The sequence below is a fragment of the Saccopteryx bilineata genome, chromosome 5 (assembly GCF_036850765.1).
Source record: "Saccopteryx bilineata isolate mSacBil1 chromosome 5, mSacBil1_pri_phased_curated, whole genome shotgun sequence".
Classification (NCBI taxonomy): domain Eukaryota; kingdom Metazoa; phylum Chordata; class Mammalia; order Chiroptera; family Emballonuridae; genus Saccopteryx; species Saccopteryx bilineata.
In genome coordinates this window covers 203,331,143-203,348,130 of record NC_089494.1, presented here as the reverse complement: position 1 = coordinate 203,348,130, position 16,988 = coordinate 203,331,143, and the positions used below count along the sequence as shown (strand labels likewise).

General features: G+C 38.9%; 1 protein-coding gene and 1 pseudogene across 2 annotated transcripts in view; both read left to right on the top strand.

The window, feature by feature from the left end:
• The window catches only part of CFAP299 (cilia and flagella associated protein 299), a 725,440-nt gene that overhangs the window by 98,661 nt on the left and 609,791 nt on the right, over positions 1 to 16,988 (top strand). The window lies entirely within an intron of this gene.
• Positions 1,149 to 10,205, top strand: LOC136338039 (prostaglandin E synthase 3-like; annotated as a pseudogene).

Below are 16,988 nucleotides of genomic sequence, written 5' to 3'. Positions count from 1 at the left end.
CCAGGGTTCCTGCCCTTCCCCTGCAGGCTGGATAGCAGGCAGCCTGCAGCTGGGCTTGACCACTTTTACATGCCCCCTCTTCCCCAGCCAGGCAAGACTGAGCTCACGCCTGGGCCTCAGTGGTGGCCAGCCGGCTTCCACCCTTGCTGACAGAACCGCGCTTCCGCGTGCCATTGCAGCCTGCCCTCGGGTGAGCCCTCAGCTGTGTGGGTGGGGGCGCTGTAGCTCAGACCCTAAGATTCACTACTGTAGTCCCAAAAGCTCCCTCCTTCTAAGCAACTCTGCTCTGACTGCCATGGGAGAGCTTGTTTGGCTGGTGTCCTGCTTCCCTTTGCTGGTATTGCTGTTTCTAGGGGAAATATTCACTTCAGATTTGGGGAGTGACTTGTCCTAGGGGTCAGGGTGGCTGTCTCCCAAAATTTTTCTTTCTGTGCCTCCTAGATTACACTGTCATCCTGTTACTCCGGTCCTCTCCTCTCTCTCTGACCCCCAGAGCCCTGGGTGAGTGGTTGTGAGGGAAGTGTTCTGCGCAGTCCCTTTAAGAAGAATCCTGGGTCTGAGAAATCAGTCTCTTTCTCACAAACAGTATCCTGTCTTGTTTCCAGCTAAATACTGTCCATACGCCTCTTCAGGGCTCTGGAGATACAGGCTGAGGCTTTGTTCCTGGGACTTAGGACCCTCCCCTCTCTGCTAAACTCACTTCTCACCACGTGAGTCTCTCCCAGTTGCTGTTTGCTCTAGGGAGCTGGGCAGCCCTCTCCGCATTTCTGCTTTTCCTACCAGTCTTGGTGTGGCTTCTTCAGTGTTCCTTGGTTGAAGAGTCCTCTTATTTTAGTCCAAAGTTGGTTTTTCCAGATGATAGTTCTTAAAATTAGTTTGTAATCCACTTTGGTTCTGGGAGGTGGGAGTTGGTACGTCTGCCTACTCCATCGCCATCTTGTCTCGACCATTTTTTTTTATTTTTTAGGGGGGGCTGGATCATGAGCTATAAGAATTTCGGTATTCTAATCCAAAGAAGTCCAAAATATTTTTCAAAAACAAATGTAACTTTTTTGAAAATTAGTTTCTGTTATTCAATATCTACATTCTTGTTTCAGGGTTCTAGATAATATACATAGTGTCTGCAAAAATGAGAGGAAAATCCTGTCATGGGGTAAGCAACTTTACAAAGCTGTCATTTCTCCAGGCTGTTGCCACCCCATCATATGTGGGCTGAAATATCTACCTTTAGACTCTTTTCAGGGTCCCTCTCTGCTGGGCTCAAACTGCCTCACTGTCCCCTGTGAACCTGCCTTGTGTAACACTTTTTATGTATGAGCATGCAAAATTATTTGCATTGCTCTAAAGAAATTTTCTAAGAAATGTGCTCAAATACATTATTTTTCTTTTATTTTGATAACTTGTTTTTTAAGAGAAATAAAATTTAGATTAAATATAAATTTATTTTCATTCAAAGTTCAGTATTAATGAAAACAATTACAGCTTTTGCCACACTTGTCATAAGTAATTTCCAGTAACAAGCAACAGGTATTTTGAAGAACAGGGGTCTTCATAGTCAAAGCTGTTGAGAATATGCCCCATTTTTATATATTGGTATAGTAACAATTCTCAAAAGTTGTGTACTAAAGAAATACCTGCTTACATTTGTTTAATTTAGCATTTAACTACATAATTCTACATAATTAAATAATCCAAGCTTATCTGACTACATAATTTGTCTCCATTTTATTTTACTTTGTATACTACTAGTTAATAACTTATATTCTGTTAATGCTGATTAAAACCAATTTTAGCATGGAAAATACAAATTAAAAGTAATTTGTTTGGCTCTGGCTGAGTAGTTGCACTCCAAGGTTGCAGGTTCAATGCCTAGTCAGGGCACAGACAAGAATAAACCAATGAATGCATAAATAAGTGGAACAACAAATCAATCTATCAATCTCTCTCTCTCTTTTTCTCTCTCACTCTCTGAAAAACTCATTAAAAAAAGTAATTTATTTGGTGGCTACCATGTGTGGGATATTATACTATGCACAAATATAATTTATCTTTTCTTGCCTTTTAGAGGTAGTAACAAATCTGTAATTATACTGTTCATCCTATGTATAAGAAGTTTTCTTAATCTGTATCCCATGCAGTTTTTTAGGGTTCAGTGGCTGGCATAAATAGTTCCAAAATTGGGTATGGCATTTTATGTAAAATATACACATTTCTGTAGAAAAGACTCATTGATTTAAAATGAGATCTTCAAAGATTTATGTGACCCCCTAAAAGATTAAGAAGCACTCCTCATAGAAGGTAGTTGCCACAACTGATGTTATTTTTCCTTTCCCAAATTAAGGTACTGCATTAAATAATAATTTTGGTATCTAAACAGAACAGGAAATTACATTATAATATATTGATAAAAGCATTTAGGACATTTTATTTTTATTTCAACTACCTATAATATATAGAATTTGTATAAAAGTGCATGGTAAGTCATGTTGTTTTTATTTTTTTTCCTTTTCTTTTCCAAGTGAGAGGAGGACAGATAGACTCCCACATGAACCCTGACCGGAATCTACCCGGCAACCCTGTCTTGGGTCCGATGCTCTGCCCATCTGAAGCCATGCCTGCAACCTAGATATTTTTAGCACCTGAGGCAGAGGCCTCATGGTGCCTGGAATGATGAGCTCAAAGCAATGGAGCTATGACTGCAGGAGGGGAAGAGAGAGAGTGACGGGGGGGGGGTGGTGGAGAAGCAGATGGTTGCTTCTCCTGTGTGCCCTGACTGTGAATCAAACCTGGGACATCTACATGCTGGGCTGATGCTCTACCACTGAACCAACCAGCCTGGGCCGAAGTCATGCTTTTTATTATTTTATATTTAATACCAGATTCAAACTTTATGTTTTATATTGCTGCAGATTCCCAATATCTTTACTTTAAAAATATATTTGTATTAATTTACAAATGGTTATTAAACAGCTACTCTTCACCATATATCAGATTTTATATATATATATTATATATATATATATATATGAATTGCTAGGTGATTTTAAGGGATAGCTGTTCTTTTGAACTTTAAATTTCTCAGAAGATTAAGTTAATAAATATGTCAGACAGAGCAAGCTACTGCAGAAGCCTGTGGTCCAATAAGAATAACAGAAATTAGAGAGATGTGTTTTTTGGTAGTTTGTTGAGAATTCCTACAGCTTTTCCGTTCTTGTTACTTCTGACATCTATTTTGATGTTGTTCCTTTACTTTGTATTAAAGTTCTTCCCAATAATGACTGTCTTTTTATTTCTAGTTTGATTCTTAATTCTATGAAATTTCTTTCATTCTGCTTCTATCCCTATCCATCCAATATCTTGTATAAGAAGTTTGTTCTACATTGAAAACAGCCAGGAGTTATTATTAATCTGTATACTATGAAGTGATGTGGGTAGGATTTGAGTCACAGGGTGTAATTTTAATAATTTAAGTGAGCTGCATGGGAATAGGTTACGGCTGGAGTGCAGAATCTAAAACCTTGACCTTAGTAGCATCATGTTTTAACCAGCTGAATTAATTACTCTAAGAAAATAATGTACAAATATGGTAACATATGAAAAAAATGTTTCTTTTGGAGAAAAGTGAAGTAATTGTGGTAAAAATATTTCAGCAGAAACAACACTGCATTCTTTTAAAATGAAATCATGAACAGCGGTAAACTAATATTTCTAAAATTATTGACACTATCTACACAATGTGTGTATTTTTCTTGGCCTTAAACACTTTTTTCCACTAAATCAGATTCATTGCATTTGTCAAGATTTTCAGAAAGAGCATGAGGTTATTTGTGGGATGAGTATTTGACAATTTCACACAATGTACAGTTCAGAGTTCAAAGTTGAAATCACAGCACTGTTTTTCTTGACAAGAATTCTCTCTGGCAAAGAGCCTAGGAAAATTCTGGTAGGTTTCAATGCATCCCACCCAATATTCAACTAATATTACAAAATCAGTCATCAGCTGGGGTTAACTAATTACTCTAGAGTTATTTATCCGAATAAGGTGACTCTTTATTAGCCTCACTGAAACAATATGGCAATTTTAATTGAAAGACTCACACACTCTTTTGCTTCAAATTTGGTGAGAAAGTAGAAAAGTATCTTTGAGAGTATAAAACATTTTAGACAATTGCATTATTGCTAAGCTATATGTAGTTATAGAAATACCTAACCTATTATCTCAATATAACACCTAAGTGGGAACTTTTCAGAAATGATCCTACTTTAAATTTATTTAATGTCATGTTACTATTGCATTCTTACTAGGCCATCAGCATTCTTCACTTGTTAATTTATTTTGATGGCTATGGTGATGAAATTTTATGTCATTTTTGAACTATAAACTCTGCTTTATGAAAATCTTATACCACATTTAGATAGTACAGACTCAAATTGATTCTTAAATTTGATTTTTAAGAATGTGACCAAACTATGAAATGTTTAGTAAGTAATGTAATTCAAGTGGAGTTCTTCCATGGCTTTTAATATAATTAAATATTGTTTTTAGAAAGGAATTGATCTAAGATTAAGAGCTGTAATTTGTAATGTGTTATTGCAAAACATTATGTAAAATGACCATATTTGTAAATGTGCAATATTTAGGTAAAAGAAATCTTCTGGATGCTAAAGTGGAAATTAGGAATGCAAATTTTTGTTTTATTTCCAAGTTTTCTTTCTTAGGTACTCTTACTCTCTCAGAATTGTGTATTTAAATTGCTGCAATCTACAGCATGAAGCTTTATAGCGAAGTTCTACATTTTTTTCATCCAACAGTGTTTAAATTTTGCCATCATAAGATATTTTCTATTTTATTTTAGATCAGTATATTTATATTCAAAACTGAAATTTATTCATTTACTAATATAAAGTTATTGAACATGATTTAAGTATCAGGCACTGTTCTAGTTCCTCAGAATTATTAATAACTAAGGTAGAAAAAATTCCTGCCATATGGTATTTACAGCAGGAAAGAAGACAATAAGCACAACAAACAAAGCCAATGGCCAATTCTCAGTTCTTATATTATTTGACTTTCAGCAGCATTCTACACAGCTGGTCGTTTCCTATACCTTTTTCTTCACTTAGCTTCAGAATTTTCCTAGGTTTACTTCTCTAGCTTTTTTTAAAATTTGTTTTGCTGCTTCTTCCTCATCTTCTTAATTTCTTAATATTGAAGTGTGCCTGGGCTGTCTGCTTTGCATCCTTGATGATTGTATTTATTAGCATGGTTTAAATACACTCCTAGCCCTGGCTGGGTACCACAGTTGGTAAGCATGTCCTCCCAATGCACCAACGTTGAAGGCTCAATCTCCAGCTGGGACACATATAAGAATCAACTAATGAATGCATGAATTAGTGGAACAACAAATTGATCTTTTTCTTTTTCTCTTTCTCTCTCTTTCCCTCCCTCCTCACTCCCTTCCTCTCTCTAAAATCAATCAGTAATAAAAACATTTTAAATAAACTCTATTCTGACCACTGTCCAAGTTAGTCTGTGATTACTCAGACCTCTTTCCTGATCTCCAGATTCATTATTGAATTGTTTACTCTTTATATCTACTTGAATATCTGATACACATACACTTCTGATTGTCCCTTCCAAATCAGCTTGTCCTTTAGGCTCTTCCATTTCAGTAAATGGTAACTTCATCCAAAAATCTAAGGGTTATTCACTTCTCCTTTTCTCCCAATACCTCTCTGATTCATTGTCTATTTGATCCCATTACCCCTTGTTTCCCCAACTGCAGCCATTCTAGCCTCCTTGCTATTCCTGCAGTCTTTATGTTATATCCTGCCTCAGGGCCTTTTGCAGGAAATCTCTCCCAGATACTCTCATGATTCACTCTACCACATTCTTCAGGTGTATATTCCAGGGGTCCCCAATCTACGGCCCGGCCCACGGGCCGCATGTGGCCTCCTGAGGCCATTTATCTGGCCCCCGCTGCACTTCCGGAAGGGGAACCTCTTTCATTGGTGGTCAGTGAGAGGTGAACATTGACCATCTCATTAGCCAAAAGCAGGCCCATAGTTTCCAATGAAATACTGGTCAGTTTGTTGATTTAAATTTACTTGTTCTTTATTTTGAATATATTTGTTCCCATTTTGTTTTTTTACTTTAAAATAAGATATGTGCAGTGTGCATAGGGATTTGTTCATAGTTTTTTTTATAGTCCGGCCCTCCAACGGTCTGAGGGACAGTGAACTGGCCCCCTGTGTAAAAAGTTTGGGGACCCCTGGTGTATTCAAACTCACCTCAGTGAGGTCTTTCCTGACCAATCCTTTTAAAAATGAACCTCTTTTTCCCATAGTGGCTGTTTCCCGCTTATTTATGTTTCTTGCTGAGTCTTCTTTGCATTTATCCATGTCTAACATACTATATATTTTAATTAGTCTGCACTAGCTTCTCTCCCACTAAAAGGTCCGTGCCATGAGTAGGAATTGTCATTTGTTTTCCTCAGTAGCTGGAGTGGGACCTGGCACCTAGTAGGCCTGCAGCACCTGGAGTGGGACCCGGCATGCAGTAGGTCCTCAGTTGAATCTGGGTTCCCTCCCTCTTCTCCCTTCCCTCCCTCCCTTCCTCCTTCTCCTCATCTTTTGATAACAGGCTTGGAGAAGCCCCTTAGTTAGGGCCAATTTTCTATTTCTATCTGTTTGGATTGGCAGCTGCATGACTATATGGAAAATCTGTGCCTAGTCTTTGCCAAGAGTTGGCTTCCTGGACATTATAGAGAAAGGCTCTTTATCTTCAGAGTCACTGCCCACTGACCTATACTTTGAATTCTGCTGTTGACAGCTCAGTTGCCATTGAATGCCATTGATATGTGGCTATAAAAGTTCTGTTATGGGAGTGTCCGCACTGCTGCCTGCCCACAGGGCTCTGGATAGCCCTCCTTTGCTTCCCGTAATACCGTGCACTACATTCACTGAATCATTTATTGTTTTCATGGCAGCACATTGTAAGCTCATTAGGATAGAAACATTTTCTGAATATTAAGCCCCAGAACAGTACTCACAAAAAGAACACATTAAATATTTGTTGAACAAAGGAAGAACTGTCCAAATCCCATATAAATATAAATAGGAAAGTCAGAAAGCAAATAAAGATATAAACTATTTTATAATAATAAAATATTGTGAATCAATACTTCTTTATTTTATTTGTTTCACCTATGCTATTTCTAAAAGAAAGTCTAGCCTGACCAGGTGATGGCACAATGGATAGAGCATTGGACTGGGATGCCGAGGATCCAAGTTCGAGACCCGGAGGTCACCAGCTTGAGCACGGGCTCATCTGGTTTGAGCAAGGCTCACCAGCTTGAGCCCAAGGTCACTGGCTTGAGCACGGGATTACTTGGTCTGCTGAAGGCCCACGGTCAAGGCACATATGAGAAAGTACTCAACGAACAACTAAGGTGTCGCAACGAAAAACTAATGATTGATGCTTCTCATCTCTCTTCCTTCTTATCTCTCTCTGTCTCTGTCACAAAATAAATAAATAAATAAAATTAAAATGCTTTAAAAAATTTCAAAATGTTAAACAAAAAAAAAGAAAGTCTAGTTTTTGGTCCAAGTTTTCCAGCTCTTACAAAATGGAATGACCTATTTTTAATGTACTTTTGTTCAAGCTAATGGGAATCTGGAGTTGAATGGGAAGGAATAAGTGTGCCTAGCTTGACATCTTTCCCAGAATATTTTTATTAATGTTTATTTTAAATAAAAAATATCTCTCAGCTTTGTTACTTATTTTTTTATGACCAACAGAGCACTACATGAGTTTGTTCTCAAAGAACAAAAACATTCTTATCAAGAAGGCTTTAAAAAATATCTGTCTTGGTGTATCTGCATGGCAGATATTGAACAAGTGTTTTCCTGAACCTATTGTCTTTAATTTATTCTGTCCATCTGTTAGTTCCCAGGCATACACAGTTATAGAGGAAAAAGGGCTATAACAATGTGTGAGTTCTCCTAAGCTGTCATGTTGTGGACACAATACGGATGTGTCTTGTACCTGAGTGATTAAACCAAGCATTTTACTATAGGTTTGTATTCCTAAAAAGGATCTGTGGTAATAGCTAAATTCTGCTTCTTAGATGGAAAAAGAAACATTTGTGGGAAAATGAGAATGTTTTACCTTAAAAAAAAAAGTACTGCTTCAAGTCTGCTTTCCTCAGTTTCCCAAAACCATAAGTAAATTATTCTATTCTTCATATATATAAACGCACAAATGGCTTTGATGGTTGTAAACAAATAGTTCTCTTATTTCCTATTAATTAAATTATTTGGAAAACATTTTAATTTTAAATAAATAATTATATATCACAAATTTGTGCTGCATGTTTAATTACTTTTTATTAAAATTTTAAGTATGGAGTATTTATTTGGTATAATATAAAAATCACATAAGAAAATGGCAGTTGAATTCAGCGGCCCTTGCTCCTACATAGGCACGTTCAGTCTCTACCTTTGCACCCCCTTTCCTATACTTTTCTTTTCTCCCCCGGGGAACTTTTCTCTCCATGTACTGCATCCTGGAGACCAGGGTCGAACCCTCACCAAGGAGTAAACGCAGGAGACCTCTGTCCTGCCGCTGTCCCTGAGAGGAACCCCCACCCATTTGCCAGAACCCTGGCCCAGGTCATGAGGCAACCCATTTCTGCAAAAAGGCATAATCCTAAGGGACTGTGTTTTCATTGAATTTTGTATTGAAGACAGTAAAGATGTTAATGTACATTTAAAAAAATACCTATCCTATTTCCCCAAAAATAAGGCCTCCCCTGAAAATAAGACCTAGCGCATCTTTAGGAGCAAAAATTAATATAAGACACTTTTATTTTTGGGGAAACATGGTACATACATTTAATTGTCTTGGAAGAAGTGATCATTTTATTTTATTATTATTATTTTTTGTATTTTTCTGAAGTGAAAAGCGGGCAGGCAGACAGACAAACTTCTACATGTGCCCGACTGGGATCCACCCAGCATGCCCATCAGGGGGCGATGCTCTGCCCATCTGGGCCATTGCTCCATTGCGACTGGAGCTATTCTAGTGTCTGAGGTGGAGGCCATGGAGCCATCCTCAGTGCCTGGGGCCAACTTTGCTCCAATGGAGCCTTGGCTCCAGGAGGGGAAGAGAGAGATAAAGAGGAAGGAGAGGGGAAAGGGTGGAGAAGCAGATGGGCGCTTCTCTTGTGTGCCCTGACTGGAAATTGCACCCCAGACTTCCACATGCCGAGCCGACGCTCTACCACTTAGCCAACCAGCCAGGGCTAGAAGAAGTGATCATTTTAAACATATAAGTGCAATTGATCTTTTTCACATATTGATCCAAATGATTCCAAGAATTAAAGGACAGGTGAATTTTATATTGTTTATGAAAAGGAGAAGCTGACCAGCCATGGCCAAGGTTAACAAAAGAAATTGCAAAACTAGCTTGACCAGGCAGTGGTGCAGTGGATAGAGCATTGGACTAGGACACAGAGGACCAAGGTTCGAAACCCTGAAGTCGCTGGCTTGGGCACAGGTTCGCCAGCTTGAGCGTGAGGTTGCTGGCTTGAGTGTGGGGTCGCTGGCTTGAGTGTGGGATCATAGTCATGACCTCATTGTTGCTGGCTTGAGCCCAAGGTTACTGGCTTGAGTCCAAGGTCACTGGCTTGAACAAGGGGCCACTCGATCTGCTGTAGCCTCCACCACCCCTGTCAAGGCCCATATGAGAAAGCAATCGATGAACAACTAAGGAGACTAAAGAGTTGCAATGAAGAATTGATGCTTCTCATCTTTTTTCCTTTCTTCCTGCCTGTCCCTATCTGTCCTGTCTGTCCCTATCTGTCTCTCTCTCTCTGTCTCTGTCACACACACACACACACACACACACACACACACACACACACATACACACAGAGGAGAAACTTAACTTGCTCAGTGTGGACTTAAATAATTGAAAAGACTGGGAAGGTGATTCAGGTGAAGACATGTCTAATTTTGATTGTTTCTCTGAGATTATCAACAACATGGGTGGTGATGAGGATGCAGACTTACTAGAAGTAGATGGAGCAGATGATAAGCCATAGGACCAGGATGATAAAAACATGCCAGATCTGGAGAAAGGAATGTGTCCTTACCAAATTTTAAGAAAGAAAAATAATTTGTCTGCAAGATTCTATAATTGAGAGAATTCCTGAGTCGATAGCTCTAAAGGCAGATGCTGCATTTGCCTCCTTCAACCCACTTTTCAACTGTTTGTTTTCTTAAAGGCTTCAATATGGGTTGATATGTACCATTGTATGGGGTGATTTTAGGTCAACCAAGGCAACAACCGTATACATGAACATTTCCCAGACTTCCATGATGTTCTTGGGGTCCTGGGCAGGTGATAACAGGAGTTGTAATAAATAAAAACATTTCACCTAAGTCTCCTTTACTTCATAATACAGATACTGACAAGATAGGAATCTCTTGGGTTACAGAAAGATGATTAAGTTTTCAGTTTTAGAACATGGACTCAAACTGGCTGAAACAAATTGGTTGATGCCTTAAACTGGCCCCTTGCTGTTCCTGTGGTATATTCTTCAGAATGGTTCCACTAATATTTTATTTAAAAAAAATTACTTCACATCATTGTACATGGGTGATTACTTCTCAGTGGTCCAAATGTATCTTAGCTAAAACTAGTGAATGACCTAACTTCTATGGCTTTTCCAAGCCTGTGTGTGTATTTGGTATTGTTTGACCATTAAACTTGTACAGCTCTTAACATTGAAGATGAAGAAAGGCTGTACATTGTTGCTTGAGAGTCTGTACATTTAGACCAAATTTGTGTTAGTTAGTATTGTCAGTATGGCAAATGAGTGAAAACAATGTTAATACACTATTGGATTTTTTTATTATTATATATTTTAATTTTTTTATTTATTGATTTTAGAGAGAGAGGGTAAGGGAGAGTGAGAGAAACATAGGAACATCAATCTGTTCCTGTATGTGCCCTGACTGGGGATTGAACTGGCAACCTCTCTGCTCCGGCTGCCATTCTAACCAACTGAGCTAATGGCCAGGGCTATTATGTTTTTTTGATTCAGCTTATACCAGGGCTGAAAACCTCAATTTATGTTTATAACTGTGGGGATTTTTAAAGTGTCTATATTCTTTCAAATAAACTGCTGGAGCCTGACCTGCTGTGGCGCAGTGGATAAAGTGTTGACCTGGAAATGCTGAGGTTGCCGGTTCGAAACCCTGGGCTTGCCTGGTCAAGGCACATATGGAGTTGATGCTTCCTGCTCCTCCCCCTTCTCTTTCTCTGTCTCTCTCTCTTCTCTCTCTCTCTCTCCTTTCTAAAATTAATAAATAAAATAAAAACAAAAATTTAAAAAAAGTTTTAAAAAATAAAATAAAATAAACTGCTGGAAGACTAAAAAAATAAAAACAGTTAATTCATTTGCTCTTAGAGTAACTGTCACCATTCAGAGCAAAAAGAGGATATCTAAGATTTGCATTTTCTTTAAAATTTTAAAATTATTTTAAGAACGTTTTTTAAATTTAGAAAGGTGTTATTTTTTTGTGCAGTCAATGAAATTTTGTTGAAAATGTATTATTATATTTATTATTTATACATTATTACATTATTTATATATTATTAATATTATTAATTATATATGTTTATTAGATGTATTCAACACCTTGCATCACCAGTATCATCAAGTAAAATGCTACCACATTCTTCCATTATGGGAACATATGTCATACTTAAAAAATAAAAATCTTTGCTATCTAACATAGGTAAGACCTCACAGCAAGTTTTCATAAGTATTTGTCAATTTGGTCAATTCATTTTTTCATTCAAAAATTCTTTATTGAGTGCCTATTATGTAAAAATAAACTGTAAATTTACATCTATTTATGTGAAAATTTAAAATTTTCATATAAATATAAATATGAGATTTATATTTATATTTTGGACGTTATACCTTGTGAAATAGTCTTTAAATAAATATCATTAACCAGAGCTGTTCTTAAAATAATGTTCTAGTCAACTTAGTTTTTATTGTTGTAAATATTGGTTCACAATACCCTGATATGTTAGATCCAAATAAGTAATATCACTCGTTTTGAGGTTGTAGCAAGGACTATTTTTCATTCCCTGATATCCATGCTCCTCCCCTTTTCCTGAAATGGAAGGACTCCTGTTTTGTATCATGACATGTGACTACAGTGAAGACTGCATTGGCCACCCTCCCTTGGAGGTGATGTACGCAGCTTCCCGACATTTCTTAAAGGAGGAAGGGATGCCCCTCTGCCACCTTTCCCTGCCTTGCTGTTCGAAAAGTGTTTGTGGTGATAAGTTATATTGCACCATGTGGATAAGAGCAATACCTGAGAGATGATGGAACCATATGACAGAAAGGCCTGAGTACCTGATAAGATCCATGGGCCACCACCTCCAGACATTAATGGGGAGGGACTAAAACTCTAATTTCTTTTTTTTTCTTTTTTTTTTTTTTTTTTTTTTACAGAGGCAGAGATAGACAGGGACAGACAGACAGGAACGGAGAGAGATGAGAAGCATCAATCATCAGTTTCTCGTTGCGCGTTGCGACTTCCTAGTTGTTCATTGATTGCTTTCTCACATGTGCCTTGACCGCGGGCCTTCAGCAGACCGAGTAACTCCCTGCTGGAGCCAGCGACCTTGGGTCTAAGCTGGTGAGCTCTTTGCTCAAGCCAGATGAGCCCGCGCTCAAGCTGGCGACCTCGGGGTCTCGAACCTGGGTCCTTCCGCATCCCATTCCGATGCTCTATCCACTGCGCCACCACCTGGTCAGGCTCTAATTTCTTTATGTACTGTACTGGAATCTCTGTTACATTTTCCAAAGCGACATCCTAACTAAAATATAATTTGATACCAGAGATGGGGTGCATTCAGTGGCATAACCTACATACATATGCAGCATAATCAGAGGTGGATTTAATGGCAGGCACAGTGGGCACGCCCTGAGCCCCGACTTCTGAAGGACCCCATAAAACTTTAGCTTTACACTTTTTTCTAATGACACCAAGTTTGGTTTTATATGTGCAATTTTAACATTAATAGTACATATTATTTTTATTTATTTATTTAAAAATAATGGTTAATATGCATTTTTATTTTCCCTGTCTCTCTCTTTTTTAAGGGGCCCAATATTTTCTTCTGCGCCCAGGGCCTCAACAGACCTTAATCAGCCTCTGAGCATAATATGTTTAGCAGTTGGAAGCAGGAGGCAGGAAGCAGATACACAGATTATGGAGGGTAAAAGTTGATTGAGGCCCTGGCTGGTTGGCTCAGTCGTAGAACACTGGCCACTGGCCTGGTATGTGGATGTCCTGGGATCAATTCCTGGTCAGGGCATACAGGAGAAGTAACCATCTGCTTCTCCACCCCTTCTCTCTTTCTCATTCTCTCTTTCCCTCCCTTAGCCATGGCTTGATTGGTGCAAGCATGTAGACCAGGGCTCTGAGGATGGCTCCATGGCTCTCCTCCTCAGGTTCTAAAAATAGCTCATTTGAGAACATAGCCCCAGAGTGGGATTGCTGGGTGAATCCTGGTCTGGGTACATGCAGGAGTCTATCTCCCCTCCTCTCACTTGGAAAAAGAAGAAAAAACAAACAAACAAAAAAAGCTGATTGAGTTCTGATATGCTGAGGCAAAGCATTGATATAATTGCTGCCTGCGATATTTTAGAAAGCGGATCACACGGTAACTGAGGCTGTAAATAACAGTAGGGGAAAACGTCCGAAAGCTGCAGAATATTGATATGTGTTGGCTGTTTCTTGGTCTTCCAGTAAAATCCCGTGACAGAGATGAACTCAGGCTAGAGTTAGCCAGTGTGCAAACAGAGGTGAAAAGGAATACAGTTTTTTTAAGAGAAGCACTTTCTGTCAGGTTAGCAAAATAATTTCACTGTGAGCTCTATCACTAGAGGCCTTTAAGGGTTGAAAAGTCAACTCATTCTGTACCCCAAACCAAAGCAATTATAATTGATAGCTTCAAAGCCACTGCTTTAGTAGGAGATAAGCTCAATGCCCTGCCAGATATGAGAGCCAGACCAGAGGCAAAATCAAATTGAGGGTATTGATTTGCCACCAAAACAAAATAATCTGGATAACCTGAATGTAGCTTCCATCCAGAGAGAAGGTAAGCAAAGCACACAGGGTAATAAGGAAAAGACAAACATCTTCAGGCTTAAAGACTTCATCTAGATTAGATCTTTGGCTATAGTTACTTACATATGGAATTAATCCAAAACAAATTGCCTGGAAGCTTACTAAGATTTTGAGGGAATTGTATGGGTAATGAACAACAATGCAGCCTGCAAAAGCCGTGATTGTTTAACCCCTTAGGAAATCCCTGGGCTGCTAAATCTGGACCAGGAAAACCACTGTGGTCTCTAAGAAGGGCAATCTTTGTAATACCTACTTGATTCATGGCAAGGAAGGACAAAAGATGGCAGAGTAACTAGCACAGGAAGTAGAACTAAGGGCTTTGGGGGGAAATTGACATTTCTTCCTAGAAAGCAGAACCGGGTGAGACTCTTCCTAGTCTCTTCCGGGTGAGACTAACCAAGGGGATTGCCTTATTGTTGGATCAGGGAGTATTTCCTGCCTAGTAGGATTTCATTACTGCCATGGCCCAGTGACTGCTGTATGCTTCCCAATCTCCCTTGCTTGGTAGGGTCAATTTAGTTTGCTAACTCTACCTTCTTTACAAGACTTGAGTACTGAGTGTGTTAGGGACAGATAGACTTACATTTTAATGTATAGGGTGCCAAACCATGAGGCTGCACATCCATGCTTAATGGAATGGATTATGTACATCCAGGAAGGAGAGACTTTTAGTTGGGTACAATAACTGATGGGAATTTGGAATTTTCTCCCTTGTGGAGGTGATCAAAATATTCTATGTGAAGGAGAGAGGTTCTCATGCATATTTGGGTTGTCATATGAATAAATGGCAAATAATGCCAATTATACTTGAATTTTATTCTTTCCTACTTCAACAGAGATACCATCCCTGATTTTTAGCTATGTGCAGCACTGCCAAAAATAAAGCAAATCTTCTTATCTTCCTTTCAGTTAGGTGTGTCCATATGACTAATATCTGGCCAATGGGACATAAGAAAACTTTGCGGGTGAAAAATCTGGCACGTATTTAGAAGGAAAGTGTGTTGCATATCACCATTTCTTTATCCTATTTTTCAGAACATGGTTGGAGTAGTGAGCTATTTTGGAATAGTAAGAATGATTCTGGGGGAAGGGTAGAACAATAAGATAGCAGGAGCTTGTGTTCTTGAGTAACTTTGTGTAGATGAGCCACTATACCAGCTATGTATCACTTACCTCAAGAATATTGCACAAGGGAGAAATAATCTTTTATCACACGGAGAATGTTGATATTTTGGGTTTGTATCAGTCAGTTATTACTACATAAAAATATAAAAAATTTCAGTGGCATATTTTTGCTCATGGTTTTATGATTTGGTTGGAACGGCTATATTTTGTACTTCAGGTAATCTGATAAATTCTGCTTCATATATCTCTCATTCTTCTGCTGGGACCATATGCCTAGCCAGGTGGGCACATTGCTTGTAACTAGGCGTTACGATTGCCAGGTAAGTGAACTATCCTACATAAACGTTATGCATTTATGAATATCATCTAGGTGAAAGAGAAGTTGAATGATGTTTCTAAGGTGTAATTTTGTATTATATTGAGTAAAAATAAATGACTACTGTTGCTAATGCTAGTGTATCTGTACAAAGCCCAGTTAGTTTGGCATCTTGATCCAGCACTGTAAAAGGTCTGGGAATTGACTGTACTCGCACACTAAGTTAGCCTGCTATAGTCTTAGAGATGCTGGTAGAAGACCAAGATTCCCGGGTCAGAGATGAAGGAAAATTTATTATTCACAGTATTTTTAACATTCAGAGTATCCACATTTTTTGTGCCTGTTCTCCAAACCCCAGTTCTCAGGAACACAAAGAGGGCGGGTTGAAACCTCTACACTCAGTGGGTTGCATTACAGGGAAAGAATCCAGAGCACAGAGTCAAGCTGTTTTTATAATGGGCAGTAAGCATGCCTGCCTGTTGCTTCAGAGGGGGTCACTGTCTCAATCTTCCAAAGTTGTACGCAAACCTGCCTTTTACTCCTGAGTTGAATACTACAACTTCCAGGTCTGCTTACTCTACAAATACACTTGATAATGTATTCTGGAATAAAGGACAGTCAGTAACTCTGCTAGTAACACATGTAGAAATGAGAGACCTGTGGAGAATTGTCTCCTAAACTACTGTTGCCAAAAAGTCATTAATAATAACATTCTAATTTTTCTTCCAATGGCTGCTCTTATCTGCTTGTCTACGTTGGTCTCTTACAATTTACAACACTATTGTGATTTTTCCCATTCTGACTTTTCTCTAGGCTCCTATGAGGCCAGTGGCTGCCTCCACGGCCAGGGTGATTCTCATTGGATTTGGGCAGACAGTAAAAAACTGTGGATCCGGAAAATGGTGGGCCATTCTGTTTATTACAGTCTCATAATGGCCGACAAGCAGAAAGGCAGGGAAGGCCACTTCCCTTTCTCCCATCTCAGGACCCCACCAGGCTAGGCACTCCGCAGTCACACAGACCTGTTGGATATCTCAGGGCTCCCAAGCCCTGACTTGGTCTCTGGTTCCACAACCCGGACTCCTTCTCCGGAGTCATACTTGCACTCTAGAGCTCCCCAGCAAAACTGGCTGGAGGGGAAAAAAAAACCCCTTTTCCAGCAAACAATAACAAAAAAATTGCCCCTCCCCACAGCAGCAGGTGGCCTGCAATTTGCAATCTGCCTCTGGGAGGGCAAGTACCCACAGCCTTTTACAGCTTACACACTCACGGAGCTGCCCCAATACAAGCGAGCAAACATAAAAACACTTGTTTACCCAAC